General features: G+C 40.9%; 1 pseudogene; it reads left to right on the top strand.

Annotated features, from left to right (window-relative positions):
* The first annotated feature begins 3,296 nt into the window (after positions 1 to 3,296).
* Positions 3,297 to 6,177, top strand: LOC132494776 (HAUS augmin-like complex subunit 6; annotated as a pseudogene).
* The last annotated feature ends 1,060 nt before the right edge of the window (positions 6,178 to 7,237 follow it).

Here is a 7,237-nt window from a genome sequence, read left to right as displayed (position 1 = left end):
TCTTTTGCATTGTGGTTTATCATAGGATACTGAATATGGTTCTCTGTGCTATACAGTAGGACCTTGTTGTCTATGCATTCTATATATAAAAGCTTATATCTGCTAACCCCAACCTCCCAGTCCATCCCTCCCCCAACCCCCTCCCCCCTGGCAAGCACAAGTCTGTTCTCTATGTCCGTGAGTCTGTTTCTGTTTTGCAGACAGGTTCATTTGTGTCATATTTTAGATTCCACATATAAGTGATATCACATGGTATTTGTCTTTGTTTCAGAAAGAAAAGTCTTAGAAGGAGAGTAACATAGGCTTGGAACATTTTTCTCTGTGTTTTAGAGGATTAAAAGCAGTCAGCAAAGTCAGAGAGGCCAGGAGAGGACATGAGCTCTATGAAAGCTGGGACCCCAGCAGCTTTTGATCTCTGCCTTGTCCCCTTAGCCTGGAAGGGCTCAAGCCCCATCAGGTGCACTTGATAGATATTTTCTGAACAAACAAGTGAATGAATGAATTGCTTTCTCCCACTTCACTTCAGACACATTGCATTCTAGTGTCCTCCCCCTTTCCCTTCTCATCAAAACCTGCTCTTACAAACCTATCTCCATTTAAGCACAAGTCCCTACGACCTGCTCTATGAAAAGAGGTCTATATGTCCACATATGTTTGGGAAATTATGCATGCATTCTATTCTTGGTGATTGAAAATGCTCATGGGAATACTAGAGGCACTTTCTCCTGCAGCTAAGAAATCAGAATAACTTTGCCTAACTCAAATTTTCCTAAACTTTATTCATTTAATTTCATTTGGTAGATATTAATCAAACATTTGCTATGTGCCAGGAAATGGTGTAGACATAGGAAGTGACCAATCAGATAAAAGTCCTTGTCCTATGGAATTTACGTTCTGGTGGGGAAGACAGAGAGTGCACAAATAAATAAAATAGTTAGCTGATCAGATGGTGGTAAGTGAAGTGCGATGAAGAAAAATAAAAAGGCAGGAGCGCTAGGGAGGACTGTGACAGGGAGTCACAGTTTTTTTTTTTTTTTTTTTTCTTTTTGCGGTATGCGGGCCTCTCACTGTTGTGGCCTCTCCCGTTGCGGAGCACAGGCTCCGGATGCGCAGGCCCAGCGGCCATGGCTCACGGGCCCAGCCGCTCCGCGGCATATGGGATCCTCCCAGACCGGGGCACGAACCCGTATCCCCTGCATCGGCAGGCGGACTCTTAACCACTGCGCCACCAGGGAGGCCCGGGAGTCACAGTTTTAAGTTGAGTGGTTACCATTGAGGAGGGGTTTGAGCAAAGACCTGAAAGAGGTGAGGAATGAGTCACTGTGGGGAAAGGTATCCCAAGCAGAGGAAGCAGCAAGTGCAAAGGTCCTGAGAATGCCTGCATGTCTGGACTGTGTGAGGAAACCAAGATGGCCAGGGCTGCTGGATGACTCTAGGATGGGAAGAGCAGTAAGAGGAAAGGTCATGGAGGTGAGAGGGGTAGGGATGGGGGTCAGGTTATGGAGATCCTATCTAACCGCAAAAGTGCTTCACTGGTAATGCTGAGAAGTGTTGTCTTTGCTCAGAACCCTCCTTGGTCTCCGCACACACAAATTAAAAACAAACACACACAATGTTAAGACAAAGCAAAAACGAGGCCGGTTTCCTCGTGAGTAAAATGGGGAAAATAATATTGCCTTCCTTTCAAAGATTTTTTTTTTTTTTTTTTTTTTTTTTTTGCATTACATGGGCTTCTCACTGCTGTGGCCTCTCCCGTTGCGGAGCACAGGCTCTGGACGCGCAGGCCCAGCAGCCATGGCTCACAGGCCTAGCCGCTCCACGGCACGTGGGATCTTCCCGGACCAGGGCACGAACCCGTGTCCCCTGCATCGGCAGGCAGACTCTCAACCACTGCGCCACCAGGGAAGCCCCAAAGATTTTTTTAATAATAAATAAATTTTATAGAGTTGTGGGCATTTAGTTAATGCTCAGTAAATGTTAGCTCTTTGCTTTTTTTCCTCTTTCTCACTCCATCGCCCAGAAAACGTGTTGTCTACCCACGCTACTATCATGCTGCTATAGCAATGACAACAGCAAGCAGTAAGCATGAAGTGCAGACTCAAAGGCTAGGACAGGAAGCGTTGAAGGTGGACAGATAAAAACAAACACCTTGGTGGATATAATGCCGTGGATTCCACTGATGAAAAAGATGAGAGAAACTAAAAGATCCTACACCAGAGGATCGAGAAAGCAGACAGGGCAACAGGGATCAGGATTCTGGGCTGTAAATGTGGATGTCGGCTGCAAACAGTGAGGAAGGCACCTTGTACCCACCAGGGAGGTTTCTTGAAAGAGTGAACATTCGATGTTTTGGGGGGGGGTATGTGGGAGGATGAGTGGGCCTTTTGGAAAGCCCATGTTGAAGACTAGTAGACCCCATGGGTTGAAAACGTGGGGATATTTAGGTTCTGACAAAAGATTGGCAAATCACTGCTTGAGAGTTTCGGTTTCCCTATATCATAACCAACACATGATATTATCATACTTCGTTAATCTAATGGATATGGAAATATCTTTCATTGATATTTTACTTTATATTTCCCCAATTATACTGTCATTGAGCTTCTGGTCATATGTTTGTTGGAAATTAGGGTTAAATTCATTTAATTCATTGATATTTATTGAGATTACTTATATTCATATAATATTTTCATTTATTTCACTGTTGCCCTATTTATGGTTATGGGTATTGTTGCCAGGTTTCGGTATTACAAGCAATGTTTTAATGAATAATCACCTACCCATGTCATCTTGTACATATTTAGGTTTCTTTGTTGGATAAATTCCCACAAATAAAATCACTGAATCAAAAGTGTATGTATCTATAATAATTAGTAGGAAATATACTTTATTTTAATCATTTAGTCATTGTATAATACAGGAACATATTATAATCTTTAAAAAGATCAAAAGGGTAAATTGTAAAAAGTAAGTCTTCAATCAGCTTTTCCCCTCTAGCCCCCCAGTTCCTTTTCCTGGGGGCTAATACTGCTACCAGCTTATAAAGAATCCTTCAGGACTTCCCTTTGGCAGCTGTTCCGTACTCTACTCTTAGAGGCTCTATTTCCCTGCGACTTTAGAGTCTCAGGCCATTTGAGGCCATTTGAGGCGAAATGGTTCCAGGCGAGAGAGGATCAGGCAGTGGCAATGGAGAGGTCGTAGTCACGTCAGGCTGGCCGTAGGGAGAAAGCCTGGGGGCCCTCTCGGTCGCTGGGCCCTGCGCTTTCTTCCTTTGCCGGGTCCTGCCTACTGCGAAGATGAGTTCGGCCTGGGTCACCACTTTGGAGAAGGAGCATCTCTGGACGTATCTGCAGGCGCTCGGCTTCGAGCTGGGCTCAGCGACTGTAGCCTGTGGAAAGATGGTGCCGCACACGCACCTCGGAGTGAACATGTCTGACGAGTTGAACCGGAAGGCCTTTCAAATAGTTTCTTATTTTTTATTTCAAACGCTTGACCAGTCTCTCAGTAAAGAAGTTTTCAAACTTTGTTGGCCTCCATTTGACCAAAAAAGTGATACTGAATTCCTAAAACATTGCTGTGAGTGGTTAAAAAAGATTTCTGCTGAACGTGGAAGTAGCTTTCCTCAAGTTGTGGGTTCACTATTTCTTTCTCCTGGTGGTTCTAAGTTTATTCATCCGATGTATCACTTTGCAAGATTTGTTGCAATAAAATATATAAGAACCCATTCTAAAAATTCTTCTGTACATTTTCCAGAGACATTTAATGTAAAGCCACAAGATTTGCACAAGTGCATTGCCAGATGCCATGTAGCACATAACAGATTTTTACAAATTTTGCAGAGAGAAGATTGTGTTACCTGAAAATGCCAGGAAAATGCACAGTTGTCAGTTAAACAAGCACGAAATTTGAGATCAGAATGTATGGGACAAATTTAAAAAATGGAACCCTATGATGACCAAAGTAATATGCAAGAGAAAATTCAAAAGGTTTGGTCTTTGTGGGCTTCAGTGAATGAAACATTCATGTTTTTGGAAAAAGAGAGAAGTTGTTAGTTCAGTCCTTAGCCTTGTCAACCAATATACTTTCGATGGAACTAATGTTGCTATCAATATTCCAAGGCTCTTACCTGGCAAAATTGAGAAACAAATGTGTCAGTTGCACATAGGAAATGTTTATGAGGCTGGAAAATTGAATCTCTTAACAGTTATTCAGTTATTAAATGAAGTCTTGAAAGTAATGAAATATGAACATTGTCAGGCTGACCAAGCAAGACTGACAATAGACCTTCATTTCCTTGAAAAAGAGGCCAAATTTCAGAGAGAAAGATTGTCAGATCTGAAGCATACGAGGTATAGAATAAAAGAAGATCTCACAACTGTAAGACATTCTATTGTTGAAAAACAAGAAGAACGGCATAAAATTTGGAAAGAATTTCTCGGCCTGTCTCCTTTCGGTCTAATTAAAGGTTGAACTCCAGCTGTGGATCTTTTACCACCTGTATCTCCCCTTTCGTTTGATCCTGCCTCAGAAGAAGCAGACGCGAAGAGTATTCTTTTGCAATACGCTGCTTCACTTCAGATACACCTAAGCAACATACCCGGGAAAATGATTGCAGGAAGGGCAAGTGGTATACTGGAAACTAAATGTGATCTAGCCAAGGGTCCTGCTTTTTCCCTGTGGCAGCTCATTTCACCATCAGACAGAAACAGTGTTACACTACTTGAAAAGGACAGGAAGTTGACATCTCCTAGAGAGAAAAATGAAACAGTGTCTAAGAAAACAGCAGAATTTGAAGTGGAAGACTCTTCATCATCAAATGTTGCAAAGAGTAGTGCATTTGGAGGGTCGCTGCCAGCTAAAAAAGGGATCCATTCCAAAAAGAGCAAGATCATCTGGGAGAAGAGGTTGCAAGGGCAGTTTTATCTGATTCACCACAACCTTCTAAAGGAAAAGAAGTCATGTTAGAGGAACTAATTGACTCTCTAGTTTCTAACCCATTCTTAACAAGGAATCAAGTTCCCTGGACTCCAGAAAACTTGATAAGTGATATTAGGAGCTCATGGAGAAAAGCTGCTAAAATAGAAGAAAACAGAAGTACAGAACGAATTCAAATGGATACTGAACATAGAGAAGTATTGCCAGAATCCTTACCTGTGGTGCATAATCAAAAAGGGTTTAACATGGCCAGTTTTTTCTCAGCAACCACTGTGTCTGATTCTAGCCATTCTCATTTGCCTGAAGAGAAAGTTGTTTCAGATTGCCTTAAGTGTGTGCTTCAGGAACCTGTGGTGACCAGTTACATAGGTGAACCAACAACACAAAATCTGTCAGATTTGTTAAATAAGGACATGATTTGTAAGCAAGATTTCGAACGCACAGCTTTACAGAACAAGCTTTTAGAAACTAGCCAAATAGAGACATTCTCCCCTGCTGTAGGCAAAAGGAGAGATGTGATAGGTAGCTGTGAAGAAGAGTATATTAAAATATCAGACCACTCGAAAGCTTTGTACAGAGATCTTTCCATGCATAAAAATATGTTATGCAACTCTTTTCAGGTATCAAGTGGAATTAGTTCCAGTTTTAAAGATAGTGATTTTGGCATATTACATGAAACTCTTCCAGAAGAAGTTGGTCACTTACGTCTTAATAGCTCCAGTAGTACAGAGGCCAATTTTAACCTGGAAGCAAATAGTCCTATGCACAGTGGCATTTTCCCAGAAGGTGTTGTGGAAGGAAGACAGACTACTCCAGAATCAGACTTTAATTTACAGGCTACTTGCAGTGGATATGAGGCTCTGAAGAAATCTCTGTCCAAGAAAAGGGAAGAAATTTGCCTCTCTAATCCTGAAACACTTGAAAGACAAACCTGAATTGAGCCTTACTTCCCAATACATGCAAATTGATATGCTTAACTTTGGGGGCACTCATGATTTGCACACTGACTATACAAAACCATCTTCACACGTGTCCCTTGGTGAAAGAAAACGGTCTCTTTCACCACTAATTAGGTTTTCTCCAGTGGAACAGAGATTGAGAACCACAATACCATGTAGTCTTGGAGAACTCCTACCTCATTTAACAGTCAGTTTTGCTGAAGAAGAAATCTTGACTAAGAGCCTTGATGTAAAAGAATCTCCATCTGACTTGAAAGATGAAGCAGTAGCCCAGTCAATTTAACTATGATGAACTTAAGTTGAAGCAATGTCACAGGATAAAAACTGATTTGTAATTTAAATACACATTGGAAGTGTAACTGTTTTTCAAGGTCTAAAAAAGTCCTAAATAATGCTTTTTAGCCTTCTCTGCTGATTTTAGGTAAGGAGAGTATGTTTGGATTTTCTCTCTTTGTATGGATATGGGGTTGAAATGTGAAGTATTTCGAAAGCAAACAAGTTACAAGAAGCCATTTTGGTTTCTTGCATAATCTTGTAAGCGTGAAGTAAATGGCAAAGTATTAGGTTCACTAATTCATTATGTTCTAATTTCAGTTAATTAACAAAAGGATGAGTAGTTTTTGATGTGTTTTATTAAGTGGTTAACTTAATAGCCATTGGATATACTGATCTTTCTTTTTAGGGAAATAAACAACTTTTATTGTTTCTTTTTAGAACAGTCTGGTACTAAACAAAAAAGTGAGGAAAGTAATGCTTTGGGGTGTATAATCAAAATGACAAAGTTTAAGTTTGGGAAAGCTCTAAAGAGGCTTAATGATTATTTAGGTAGGTTGATCCTGAAAAATGATATTTGATGAATAAAGTGCATGTGATGACAGTGAAGACTGGAGCAGAATGAATTTAGAAAAAAGGAAAAAGGTGGAAGATGACTAGATACTTTTGAGGGATACTAACTATAAATCCATTCAGTGGGTTGTATAGCAGTTTTATATTTAGTCTAATTTAGACTTTGAGAATTTAACTCTAGTTTTTTATTTTAACAGAAAAAATGTAAATTAAAAATTAGTCTGTGTTTGGGTTTTTTTGGAGGGGCACTGTTTTGGGGGAAGGGAGCTAATTTTTTTTTTTTTTTATTGGAGTACAGTTGCTTTGCAATGTTGTGTTGGTTTCTGCTGCACGGTGAAGTGAATGCGCATACACACATCCCCTCCCTCTTGGACCTCCCTCCCTCCCCCCGCCATCCCACCCAACTGGGCCATCACGGAGCTCCAAGCTGAGCTCTCTGTGCTATACAGCAGGTTAAGGGAGCTAATTTTGATTGTTACTTTCCTCCTCAAAAACCA

Source organism: Mesoplodon densirostris, chromosome 8, assembly GCF_025265405.1.
Source record: "Mesoplodon densirostris isolate mMesDen1 chromosome 8, mMesDen1 primary haplotype, whole genome shotgun sequence".
Taxonomy (NCBI): domain Eukaryota; kingdom Metazoa; phylum Chordata; class Mammalia; order Artiodactyla; family Ziphiidae; genus Mesoplodon; species Mesoplodon densirostris.
Note: the sequence above shows the minus strand (reverse complement) of the source record. Positions and strands in the feature narration are given on the sequence as shown.